Source organism: Saccostrea echinata, unplaced genomic scaffold (genome assembly GCF_033153115.1).
Source record: "Saccostrea echinata isolate AGI-Se365-2 ecotype Australia unplaced genomic scaffold, CSIRO_AGI_Sech_v1 ptg000033l, whole genome shotgun sequence".
NCBI lineage: Eukaryota > Metazoa > Mollusca > Bivalvia > Ostreida > Ostreidae > Saccostrea > Saccostrea echinata.
The window spans coordinates 35,761,218-35,775,629 of NW_026889782.1; the positions used below are offsets into that span (position 1 = coordinate 35,761,218).

The following is a 14,412-nucleotide window of genomic DNA, read 5'->3' on the forward strand; positions in this document are numbered from 1 at the left end:
ATGAAAATTGTTGCATATCCTCTATCAAAATATGGAAGGAAAATCACAAATGTTCCATATCCTAAGTCAGTTGGTAAAGTTTGAGGCTAACTGGACTCAAGGGAAAGAAATTATGCACCGAACAAAGATTTTAGACAGAGAGGCTATTTTTGACCTTGACCCTTGACCTAGAAACTTTGTTCAAGGTCACTGCACATCGATTGACCAGTGCGAGTGAAGTATGAACCACATTGGACCAAGAGGAGAGAAGATATGCTCCGGACAAGGATTTTTCATATAATTCTGCTATGACCTCAACCTTAGACCTAGAAACATGGTTCAAGGTCACTGTACACCCTTTACCCAAAGACACTCTGTGAGCCAGATTGGGACAAGGAGATAGAAGATATGCTGTGGACAAGAGATCTCGGACGGACGGACAGACAGACTGATTACTATACGGCGCCCGCAGAGCGGAGCCCTAATTAATTAATAATGTCTGGCAACATGCAAGTAAAGAAATTCTGCTGAATATTTTAAAGTACTGTATATACTCCTTAAGGATACTATTTCATGAACCTTTCTCCTTCCACACAGGCCAACATTGATATTCATGAATGCATAAAGTAAACAATTCAAGACAGTGACATGTTTTATTCCATTCTTTGCATAGTCATTTCATCGTTAAAACATTTGTACATACATGACTGTATAAAGATAAGGAATTATTTTCACTGACTGATTTAAAAATTCTTTAAATTCTCAATATATGAAAAAATATTCCTTTACAACTGTTTCTATCAAAGTGCTTAACATTAATGAACCTATTAAATGAATGCATTACTTATTGAATGATTATTTGATAAATTGCTCTATTTAACTTCTTCACTTATCTAAAGAAATATGCACTCTGATTTAACAAAAGTATATAAAGATTTATACACAACATAGTTTATATATATACCTTTCAAACACTAATTCCAAGACTTTCCCAAACTTTCTTCATCTTTAAATCAAGAAATATTTTTTTTTTTTTATTTCTCATGCTCCAATACATAAGTGTATACCAGTACAACACAAATAACAGAGACAAAAATATTGTTGGACAATCTTTTTTTGTATATTGCTGCATTGTACTTTACACAGGTACAGTCCTTTTTCTTGCAATTTTAAGTATAATCATAAGCATTTAATGTCCAAACAATAAAAAGCTGTTTTGTTGGTGTTACACAAGATGTGATGGTTTTTTAACATTGCCCTTGCTCTACATGTATACATGATGGAGGAATTGTGATACAGGGAACACAGTTGGAACAAAAGTCATGCATGAACATGCATTTAATATAATTATTAGGCAAGAAAATCCATCTCCAGATCTGTGTTGTCGTTGACAACTTGACATAATATTCGAAACTCTTTGAACTTCTTTTCTTTTAATCAATGTCTTCATTTTTTCTTCCTATATATTGATTTTAATTTTTTGATGGTAGTGCTTCTGGTGTTGTTATGTAAAGATAAATCGGAAATAGGCAGTCCTCTTTTTTCCCCTGTTGTTTGATGTTTTTAGGTAATATCTGAAAAGAAAGCATTGGTCATGAGCATTTAAAGCAATGTAGGAAATATCAGCAAAAAATACAACTAATTGCCAATTTTTGTAATTGCACACCCCGCACCCGAGATGTAAATTGCATTTGGCAGTATTCTAAGTTTGTCAAATGGCACAGAGTATTTGTGAAATACCAACTACAAAATCATGATCTTAGTAGGCATTCAAATGATAAGCATATTAGAAACTTAAATATTATAAATCTCACAGAATGAAAAGACAACAAAGATGTCCATAGGACATGAATGCCCAGTCGCGGGTATATTAGTAATGCAACATTAAAAGAGCTATATAAATCCCCCCCCCCCCTTAAATGTCATATTTTTAAAATTTCTTGAAATGTCCTGAATTGTATATATTGTATGAACTAGATGTGTCGAACGCCATGAATGCCTCTGCAGTTAATTTCTTAATTTTTTCTAAGTTCAAGAGAGATAACTTTGTCAAAAATCATCGGACCATGACCAAATTTGAACTTGATCTGTATTTTTTGGTAAAATACCTGCACATGCAATTTCAACCTTATATATACATCCCTACAAAAGTAAGAGAGTGGAAACTGAACATTTCTATTTTTTCTAAGTTCAAGAGGAATAACTCTGTCAAAAATCATCGGACCATAACCAAATTTGACCTTGACCTGCATTTATAAATATATCCATATGTCAAATTTGCGTTGAATGTGTGCAACTGTTGCAGAGATAATGAATGGGAAGTGAATGATGATGGAATGATGGAACAGAGTAACACTATATTCCCCTGCCCATTTTATGGCGGGGGCAGAAAAATCAGAATTAACAAAAAATATCGTGGTTTCAAAGCAGGTCATTGGCAATTTTTGTTTCTAGGACACCACAGATTATTTAGATTTAATTTGTGTTATTTATCAGAAAGAGGACAAAATGTACACAATTTGTTCAATTTTTACTCTAAAATTTAAAAAGCGCAAATCTGCTCCATAACAATATTAAGTAAACATATTTCACTGATACAGTCCATTATCATTTTACAAAAGTTATGGAAAATTTGACTATAGGTCATCTTCCTGATGTCATATCTAACATATGATGTCATGGCTGATGAAAATATATCCCCTTGTTTTAGAACATAATTATGCATTTCTCTGTCAAAGTTTGATTTTGGGGGCAAATATCAATTGGTCATTATCAAATAGTAGTGTATGAATTTTGACTTTTACTCGACACTCAGGGCCAATGAGCAGTGAGGGATCTTTATAGTGCCAATGCCTGCCGTGACACGGGGCCACAGTTTTTAAGGTCTCATCCAAAGGACCCACAACTTTCACTTCAAAGTGCTGATCGCATGGCAAAGGAACAGTTGCTACCCATTTTTTTATCGACTTAGGTCAATCGCAGCCGAGATTTGAACTCACGACCTCCCGATCATGGAGCGAGCACTCTACTGATTGAGCTACTGTGAACGGTCTTCAAAATTGAAATTGAAATCTAAAAAAAAAGATATAGTTGATAAATTCTCACCAAATTCTGTTTAAGTGTATAAGCTTATGTAGAAATATCTTAAATGCTTTCTTTCAAACTAAGCAAAATACAAAATGTACAAATTTAAGAAAGTGAGGTCAAAGGAAAGGTTAAAGTAAAAAAAGGTTGATGCCCTTCAAAAGCTTACTTCATTTTGTATCAGCATATGAAGTTTGATAACACTGTCCAGAATGGTTTCTTAAAAACTGAGCTAAATACTAATTTAAGAAAAGTGAAGTCAAGGTCAAAGGAAATGTCAAGGTAAAAAAAAATGTTGATGCAGTTGAATAGCTCTCATCAGTATGTATTAGCATATGAAGTTTGGTAAAAATATCTTGAATAGTTTCTTTAAAACTGAGATAAACACTAATTTAAGAAAAGTAAGTCAAGGTCAAAGGAAAGGCCATGATCATGAAATGTTGATGCAGTTGAATAGTTCTCCTCCGTGTGTATCAGCATATTATGAAGTTTGATAAAAAGATCCTGTCATAGTTTCTTTGAAACTGAGCTTTAAACTGTTCTAAATACGAAGCATAACGGAAGGACAGAAAGACGGAAGATAGACATGACAAACTCTATATGTCCTAACCATATTCATGTATTCTGATGCAATGTATTTAAAGACTCATCTATAAATGTCTTTATAGTACTGATACATGTCCCCCAAAAATGGCTAACCAGTAATCTGAAATGAAGAACTTTGCGATCTTGCTAAAAAAAATAATAATACAGTCAGGGTTTAACACTAAGGCACGTCAGACCAACTTGGTTAAATGAATGGTATGGTTGTGTGCAATGTATGTGAACTAGACCTTTTGGTCAGGTTGATAACTCTTAAATCCTTTTCAGTCTTTTGAATAAATATATACAAAATTGTAAAAAAAAAAAATTATCTTATTTGTACAAATGTAAACACAACCTTTGCTCTGTATGTTGAAATCCCTTCATAACACAATTGTTATTTTTAGCAATAAAATTTTTTATAATATATATTTTTAGCTGTAGTAGACAAGTCTGGGTTGAAACGTATCAATTGATATGGTATTAATACTTACCAAGTAACACTTTCTGTATTTATTAATATTTAGGATAATCATTTTAGTAAAGTTTGTTGAATGTCTTTAAGGCTCATAATTTTCATGTCCCAATTAATGAACCAGACTCAAAATGGCTACTCTGTCAGAATCTTGACACGCATGAGAGATAGTTTCAAAAGTTACCAATTAAAATTAACAATTATAAGAAGTTTGGTCAGGGCAAGTGATTTTATGGTTAGTAATTCAAATTATGGAAGGTAGCCTGACATGTCTAGTACTTGTTAAAATAAATGTCAAACCTGATACTCAAACCCTGTTATCTCGAACTATCCATAGAACTGTGGAAAAACTTGGAGATATCGGGAAGATTCAAGATGTTAAGGGCAGTGCTCCAAGTCACACTTCCTACCAGGTCGCTAAATGACGACCTAAACATTTTTTGGTCGCCATTTCAGAACTTCTGGTCGCAATCAACAAATATTTCACTCGCCATTGTGAAAACACTTTGTGAAAACACATTTACATGTAGCATACAGTAAAAGCAAGGAACAACACTCATTTATGTACCTACGATGTCTTTTTAAAATTTATCAAAGATTACTTATTACTGTGACTTAATAATTTGCTAGGCTGAAGAAACCACTCATGAAATAGTAGTTCATAGAACCACCAGTATGGTTGTGCAATGAAGAACACAAGTGTTTTATCCTAGAATTAAAATTAATTCAAATGAAATTGTAGCAAGTTTGACTGATGCGTGCATAAGTTTGAACTATTCAGATCTGACTTCGTCAGCTGTTTGTTAATATGTTTATTTTATGAACCTATGTATTAACCAGTTGTTGTCCACATCACCAAAACATGATGATATTCAAGCTATATTAGCCAAATGCTCCATTAACAAGATCAGGTTTTAAAAAGAATACAACATTTTGACAGCCGTTCTGTTGACTGTACAGCATGCTGGCATATCATTACGTAATCTCAGTCTTTGCGACGCTTAACAAAGTTTTAGGAATGTCCTCAAACATTTTCTTGACAGAGAAGCTTGGGAAAAAAGTAATCTTGATCTCAATCATAAAAATTGACAATCGCCAGCCCAAATTTTCTCAGTCGCAATAATGCGAGTTAGTTTTAATTTCCAGTCACAAATTTAAATTTTTGGTCGCAAATGCGACCATTTTAGTCGCAACTTGGAGCACTGAAGGGTAAAATACTTATTAAATATAATAAAAGATTGGGACTTAAAAATTACTGACATATCCACTGTATTCGAGATATCAGTATTCAAAATACCTATGTTTAACTGCAAAATCATGTATTCTGTAAATCAACTATTATTCCCGACAATTTTTACTCAGGATTCTTTACCCTGAAATCCATCTGCAACAGTAAGCATCAATTTTTCCAGTGAAGGAAACATTCTACCATAATACAATAGCTGTCACAACTTATGATTGGTTTGTGATGAGAAATATTTCTAAGTAATGAAGGTTGCAAAAATTGCAGATCTTTCTTGCAGGCAAGTTAAAGTTGATTTACAGTATATCATGTTTATATACTGAACTTTACAGGGTATAATAATCAAATCTCACCATTCAAAGTAATTTAATGTTTCCCTAAGTATGACATCTTCTTTCATCAACTGCCATCAGAAGTTCGAATACTTAAGCCAGTTCCAATGTCCTCCTTTGCAAACCCTGGTATTCCATGTGAACTGACATTGGGTCTCCATCTGATTCTTAGCCACTCCAATTCTCCCCATATCTTCAAAGAGAAAAAGAAGTCAACTCTACCTAAGATCAATAGCTTCCTTAAGCTGAAGTCTTCTTAAATAAAAGATGATCTAAAAGAGGTTTAATATATATACAACAATGATCACTTGAGCCATTTCAGCTCTGCTGTTCTTCAGAAACTTTTTTATCTCCATGAAAAATTGTGACCTCATAATGTGACCTAACCTAGCTCCAATAATACTGCATCTTTGCTTGCTTTGTAACATACAAAGTAATAATTAACAAGCACTCTGAGAGTATTGCATTAGCAATACTAGTCCCCTACCGCCAAGTGTAATCTGGTTCCCGTTAAGAATTGAAAATGCCATAATTCCGTCAAAAATCAATGAAGCGGGACGAAATGCAAATTTGATCCACAACTTATCAAGGTAAAGTCAAATAACAAAAATCAGCTCAATATCTGAAAGCGTTTAGAAGAAAATTGCGGAAAACCCTTAAAAATTGAAAAGGCCGTAATTCCGTCAAAATCAATGAAGCGGAACGAAATGCAAACTGATCTGTAACTCATCAAGATACACTCACATACCACAAATCACTCAATATCTGCAAGCGTTTAGGAAAAAAGTATGGAAAACCAAGTGGGACAGACAGACAGAGGGACAGACAGACAGACAGACGGACAGACTCAGAGGAAACCTAAAACCTATAGTCCCCTCCGGTTGCACCGGTAGGGGACCAATTACTAAAAAAAAAATTGGGGGGGGACTACTTTAACACTTTCCACCACCATATATCCAATACATGTTTTTAAACCCAGAAAGTCCAGCAGGGGGAACAACGTAAACATGTGGCATATTTCTCTCTTATAATGTACAGTGGGGTATTTTTTGTGTGGAACGATTATTTTAGGGTTTTACAGATTTATTCCTATGGTACACCTGATAAATAAGTGTAATAAATATAATTTCTGAAAAAAAGTCCAAGTCCTAAGGGAGGGGGGGTCCTATCCATAAGTACCTGTGCTGCTGACTTGTGGGGAATAATTTTCACTTTTTAGCCCTGTTGACTTGTGGGGAATATTTATCACTATTGACTTATGAGGAATATTTATCACTATTTATCATTGTTGACATGTGGGGAATATTTATCACTGTGGGCTTGTGGGGAATATTTATTATCATTGTTGACTTGTGGGGAATATTTATCATTTTTGACTCGTGAGGAATATTTATCACTGTCTACTGGCTTTTGGAGAAATGCATTATTTTACTTAACATTTACATTAAAAATACAAATTATTTTTTCAATAAATATCTACCAAATCTAAATTTAAAGAATCATCATATAAATGTACTGAAACTAAATAATGTTCATAAGTCCTCTAAATCAAAGAACATTAAACATGTTTGATATGCTGCATATAAAGTTTCTTTAACTAGATTTTAATTTTTTCTTGCATAAAACTGTTTTCAATTCAGAGCTTATAAGTCAGTCTATGCGAAAGTTTTTTGGACCACACTGGACATTAAGTCCTGTGTAATTTTTAATTAATGCAATGAATACAAAGGAAAAACCTCTTAAGTATAGGCCCAACAGCTTTTCTTTTACCAGGGATCGCTCCCACATAATTCTGTAGACAGTCCATGTGTCTTAATGATGTTTACTTATGCATTTGAAATTGTATATTTTCTACTTATAAAAAAAAAACATTGAAATGACTGCGTCGAAATAGTTAAGCTCAAAACCAAATTCTGAGACATCAGACATTCCGGTCCGGTGTAAAAATAACACATCAGGCCAGAGGCACTGTATCCAGGGATAGACATTAACTTTCAGATTCACTTGCCCTTTTTTGAGCAAGTGATCTCAAACTTTGACTTGTCTCAATGCAAAACTTGGTTGCCCAAAATTAGGAAAGAACTTAATAAGCAAAAAATTAATTTCTGTAAATGTTATGATAAGAAAAAATGTGATCAAATATCAGTATATATACCAGTCAGTGAAAAAAAAAAGATGCTGCATTTGTACATAAGTGTATACAACTGTACTTGTAAATTTAACCTTCTAACACACACTGCCATGCAGCAATAACCATTTCCTTTTAATTTCCTTATACATGTGATAAAATTAATATTTTAAAAAAAATATTTTCGGTAGGATCCTTTTGTGAATCGTGATTTTCAGAGAAAACTCTGAAGCAACGCTAAAGGAAGATACATGTAGTTGCTACGAAACATACATCTTATCTTGATCAGGATACATTATGTTACGCTGTACATATATTCTGTGCGTGAATAAATAATCTAATTTCCTAATAAGAAGTTAACAAAATATTGTTAGACGTAGAGCGTATTTACTACAAAGGAAAATAACGAACCTGATTTCAAAATGAATGGTATAATCCAGAAACGCTACCAAGGAAACATAATTGTCAATCAGGTGCGTGGCGGAAATCAAGTGTTCAATTTATTGTTTCATTAATAAATTAATGTAATCTAAATAAATATGTGCATTTGCATGAACAAAATCACTTGCTCGATCGGACAAGTACTTTGACAATTTCACTTGCCCAAACTGAGAATTTACTTGTCTCAGGCAATTGGACAACCATTAATGTCGATCCCTGGCACCAATTGATTACTCTCAATTATAATCAATCATTTATTAGTAGATATTGTAAAATTTTCTGATAATTCAATATTTATCAACATGGTTATATCTTCACAAAGAATTTTGGCTGAAGTAAGTCGGAGGTTAGAGTGATCTGTTCTGAATGAATCGTGGTAATATTGTTACCCTCATCATTAACAACATATTTTGCAATGGGTAACATCATATAAATAGTGCTTATTTTTTAGGGTAAAACAAGAGGCCCCTGGACCACAATGCTAACCTGAGTAACTTTGGCCCCGCTGTTCTTCATCTGATTTCCCCCCTTGTAATGCCTATTGTGGCCCCGCCCTACCCCAAGGGGTCATGATTTGAACAATTTAGAATCTTCCACATTAGTTTCAGCTTTTTGGTTCTTGAACAGTCAGGGGTGAGACTGAAATCCGTCATTTTTGAAAAATGATGGATAATCGTCATATTTACTAAGTACGTATTTTCGTCATTTTTGTCAATATGACTTACTATCGTTATATTTTCTTTTTCAACTTAATTCTTCTATCCTGGTTACATAAAAGCAAAATTTGAATTCACCGCTGAAAGAAGAGTGTTTACGCAAGTTTCATTTCATCCGGGTTACTAATTACTGCTGACCACGTGCGTTAGAACATCAACATGGAAGGTGAAAGTTATTATTTAGCGGTAAAATGTCGAATTTTGGTAGAACTAATTCGCCATTTTTACATGGCTTTAAGCCCTATAAAAACATATAGTACACCGTCTGGAAGAATACGTACTTGTAGAGAAAAGTCTCGACAAAAAGTTAAAGCCATAAAAAAGTAGTGCGCCCCGTAAAACAAGCGAGATATTTCAGTGCGCCCAGACCCTCCATTTTGAAAAAAGACGGAATATCGTCATTTTCGTCTTCTTTCCTATTTAATGCAAATAAATTGACAAATAACTCTTCCACTCTTATTTTTGCTTGGGAAATTTATACTGTCAACATAACCAGTATTGTAGTCAACTGTATTAGAGAAATGAAGTTCGTTTACGATGTTTTTTGTCCTTTTTTCGGTTGGTGGATCTAACATTTTTCAAAGAGAGGTAACTCGGTATTCTAGAAACACTCTAAATTTTTATGACTGTTTTTCGTCATTTTCTTAAAAATGACGAGTTTAAGTCATAATAAAAATTTTATTTTATGGCTTAAAATCGTCATTTTAAAAATGACGGATTTCAGTCTCACCCCTGACTGTTGAAAATAAGATTTTTAAAGATATTTTCTACATATTTCAATGTAAAACTTTGATTCCCTATTGTGGCCCCGCCCTATCCTAGGGGTCATGATTTGTATAATTTAGAATCTACACTACCCAAGGATGCTTCCACATAAGTTTCAGCTTTTCTGGCTAAGTGGTTCTTGAGAAGAAGATTTTTAAAGATATTTTCTACATATTTCAATGTAAAAATTGGATTCCCTATTGTGACCCCGCCCTACCCCCGGGGGTCATGATTTGAAGAATTTAGAATCTACCCTACCCCAGGATGCTTCCACATAAGTTTCGGCTTTTTTGGTTCAGTCGTTCTTGAGAAGAAGATTTTTTAATGACCCCACCAAATTTTTGTCTTTTCTTGATTATCTCCCCTTGAAAGGGGGCTTGGCCCTTTATTCTTATAATTTAAACTCCCCTTCACTCAAGAATGCTTTGTACCAATTTTGGTTAAAATTGGCCCAGTGGTTCTTGAGAAGAAGTTGAAAATGTGAAAAGTTTACAGACTGACGGACAGACAGCTAGAGGGATGACGGACAATGGGTGATCAGAAAAGCTCACTTGAGCTTTCAGCTCAGGTGAGCTTAAATGACATACTGAGAGAAAAATATTTTCAACTGATGCATCAGTATGTACACTACAGTGTATTATACAGCTGAATGTCTGATTGATAAATACAACAAAAAAATTCTACATCAGAATTAATTTAAAAAGGCATTTAAACACTCTGCATAGGTTTTTTATGCCAGTCCTATACCCCAAGGGATCATGATTGAAAAAAAAAAAAAAAAAAAAAAACTTGAGTCTACCTGAAGATGCAACCATATGAATATGACTAACCAAGGTTTTATTTTTCTTGAACAGTTAAATTTTATTTAAAGATTTTTCCTATGTTTTTCTATGTAAAACTTTGATCCAAAATTGTGGCTCCACTCAACCATTACACCTGGGGTTCATGATTTGAACAAACTTAAATCTGTGGCAGTGCTACCTGAGGATGCTCCCATATGAATATGACTACCCATGGTTTTGCTGTTATCGAGAAGACGTTTAAAGATCTTTAGCTATATATTCCTCTGTAAAACTTTCATTTCCCATTGTGGTCCCGCTCTACAAAGGGGTCATGATTTGAGCAAAACTAAATCTAAGGGCAAGAGAAAGAAAAACCCCTGACCCTAGGGCCATGAAATTCATAATTTTGGAACTCAGGAAGAGGCACTTTGCTCATTTAAAAACAGACAATACGTTCCTCAATAATATATAATTTTTTCTAAGATTTTGTCATTGAAGTATTGCTACTTTAAAATGTTTACTTGCAAAAAATTAAGGTACCTTACCAGGCATTTGTGCAAGATACCAGAGGATGTTTTTCCTATAAAGTCCTTTTGGAAAAAACTCAATTAGCCAATAACACATTTTTTGGTCTTTCATTTTTTAAAGACAATTAGAAATCAGTTTAGAAATCAGAAGGTTATTAAAATTTTGAATATTTTCCACATAATTCGAAGGAATACCAAAACAGATATTGAGGAATGTATCGTCTAACCTTAATAGTCTGTCTGTTTAATACCCAGGAGAAGAAAAGATTTTCAAAAATATTAAGGAATTTTCACTATATAAATTCAATAGACAACTCCATCTTCAAACGTAAGAGCTGCTGACCCTGGAGCTACAAATTTCACAAATCTGGAAGAGGTACCCTTGATTAATATAACCATGGGCTCAGTTTATCTGCTTTATACCGAGAAGCAGGAAAGATTTTCAAAAAATTAATGCATTTTCACTGTATATTCAATAGAACCATGCCTTAGCACCAGAATCCCGAACCAAGTGGCCATGATATTCACAATTTTGAAAGAGACACTGTTACTTATCATAACTATGTACTAAGATTGGCATAAATCTGATGCACATGATCAAAGAAGGAAGATTTTCAGAAAAATAATGCATTTTCACTATATAACCAATAGGGCCCTGCCCTAACACCGAAACTAATGACCCCTTGGGGAATAAAATTCAAAATTATGGAAAAGGCAACTTTATTCATCATAACCATGAACTTAGTATTGCTTTCAACACTCAGGAGCAGAAAAGAAATTTTCAAAGAAATAATGCATTTTCACTATACCTGTATTATCCATAGACCACACCCTCCAACCTCTCATCCAGGGGCTATGAAATTCACAATTTTCAAAGAAGCACCCTTGCTCATTATAACCTGCACTTAGATTTTTCCCCTTAATAATCAGAGACAGAGAAGAAGATTCCCAAAGAATTAATGCATTTTCACTATAATTATCACTAAAGCCCCATCCTAACACCACAACCCAAGGGCCATGAAATTAATAATTTTGGAAGAGGTGCTCATCATAACTTTGTACTTAGTTTGTTTGCTTCATATCCAGGAGCAGAGAAGGATATTTTCAAAGAAATAATGCATTTTCACCATATTTAATCAATGGAGCTCCACCCTTACACCGGAACCCCTGACCTTGGGGCAATGAATTTCAAAATTTTGACAGAGGGCTTAATGCTTATTCAACCATAGCAGCAATTCAACTGCTGAATTTCCAGTAGTAAAAAAAAGAAGATTTTAAAAGATTGAAATAATTTTAATAAGTTTAGCCCTATCCCTCAGGCCAAAGGGAGGGGGGGGGGGTGGCAGATATAATGAAATTCACAATTTTTATTCCCCTTCATCATACTAGATATTGGTTGAAATTGGTTCATCATTTCCAGAGAAGAAGCTAAAAATATTCAAATGTTAAAGAAGGATGGACAAAAGCAGATAGCAAATAGGTCAGTGAGTGACTTAGGTTTTCATTTGAAAAAAAGGGCTAAAATTAGCACAGAGTTAATTGGAGTTTCCTTTCAAGTAAGATCGATTGAAAACAAAAAAAGTGCATTTCAAAGACTGAATAACCATAAGGTCAGCAAATGAAGTCAGTGAATGTTTTTTTTTATGGTAATGGAAGCATAGATTTCAAAATGAGAACTTAAATGATAATTGTTTACTTATGATCTATTACTGTAATCTTGACTTACCAAAGCCTTCTGTCACCATACAGAAATCCAGACAGAATGCATTCAGTTATATACTTGTATCCTCCAATTCCATGCAGAGTTGTCTGTTTACACATCTGCCTCTCAGTCTCCAACATTTTCAAGAATAAAGTCACCTTAAGTTTGCTCTTGTTGTGAAAACTCCAAAATCTGCAATAATAGTTTTGCTCTGCATTACACAATTTAATTGAATTTTTTTCATCAGTATATGTGTATATTTTTACCCATGATTACAAGAAAAGTCTACATCACTCAACACCTGATTTTTGACCCCAATAGCAAATATAATTTGTTAGTGCTCTCAATACAACTGACCTTGTCTCGACACACAAGAACAGTTAAGAAATAATAAAAATATAATATGTAATCTTTGCATCAACTTAGATAGTTTTAAAAGACATTTTGCTTTATCTGGAGGGGCGAGATCAAGTCCGACATCTGGGATTGAATCATTCATCTTTTTTGTACTGTTTAAACTTTTCACATTTTTTTAAAAAAATACATGTACTGGTATAATTTAAAGATTGTGACCCCTTGAACTTTTGAGATTTCAACCTTTTCTAAAAAAAAAATTTGAAATATTTTGCATGTCGATAACAAATAAAGTTGCAAGACTGGTGCAAATTTAAGTATCATGTACACAACAGATCTTCCCGGTTCTTCTTTTCTTCTTCAATGAGTACCTATATGATGATCACCATCAATTTGAAAGCAATTGAGTTCATCAAAAGCAAACATTTTTATAGAGGTGGGACAAAACAGGTAGATCTTGTGATATGATACGTATCTCAATACATAAACAAGTAACATGATATGATCCGTATCTCAATATTATAATAAATATATATGAAAACTATAAAATTAAAACTAGAGTGTTTCAAGGAACACATGTGTCTCCTGCTCTGTAGCTTCCTTAAAGGTGACAAAAATCTAAAATTGGTCAGCTTTTTATTTACTTTTAGCATGATAGTTCAATACATGCATTTGCCTGCAGAGAAAAACTGGCACCTATGGATAGTATAAGACTCTGATAGAATCTGACAATCAAAGAAAATATGGTTCTTTAACCCTCAAATGAATAATTTAATTGAAATTAATTAATTATTAGAAATATCTACTTATCATTTTATTAAGACATATTTCCAACAATTAATCCTCCAAAACAGATTTCAGTCTGTCCTTACTGCAATTGTCACTCTACACGATCCATGGTGGAATACCGATCCCAATGTATTTTCATTGTAACTATTTACATATGTGTTAACTGAATTTCAGGCCTAGATAAATAAATTGTGCGTTTCCGGTTCCCCATCAACCCTAAAATATATGAGCCGACCCTGAAAAATTTATCCGCGGATATCTTTCCAGAAGTAAACAATTCCTCTTCACTATTAGAAATCCTAATCTCGATCACTTCGGTGTTAAAATAAAATAAAATGTTTTCCCTACCTACCTACCCTATTTTTTCTCGGGTTGGAATAGGAAACACACTATTTATTTATCTTGGCCTCATACATTTTCAAAGTACTTTATCATGAGCTAAACGTGTTTCCAATAATCCTCCAAAAGAGATTAACATGAGAGTCTTAACATGATCCATTGTGGAATAACGAT

The 14,412-nt window shown here is 33.6% G+C and overlaps 1 long non-coding RNA gene across 1 annotated transcript; it reads right to left on the reverse strand.

The window, feature by feature from the left end:
• Nucleotides 1-1,353: 1,353 nt before the first annotated feature.
• On the reverse strand, nucleotides 1,354-13,134 carry LOC133198887 (uncharacterized). The gene is made up of 3 exons (XR_009722646.1): nucleotides 12,781-13,134; nucleotides 5,717-5,888; nucleotides 1,354-1,553 (listed from the first exon to the last, which is right to left on the reverse strand). It is a non-coding gene; the product is annotated as an uncharacterized LOC133198887 (long non-coding RNA).
• Between the last annotated feature and the right edge of the window lie 1,278 nt (nucleotides 13,135-14,412).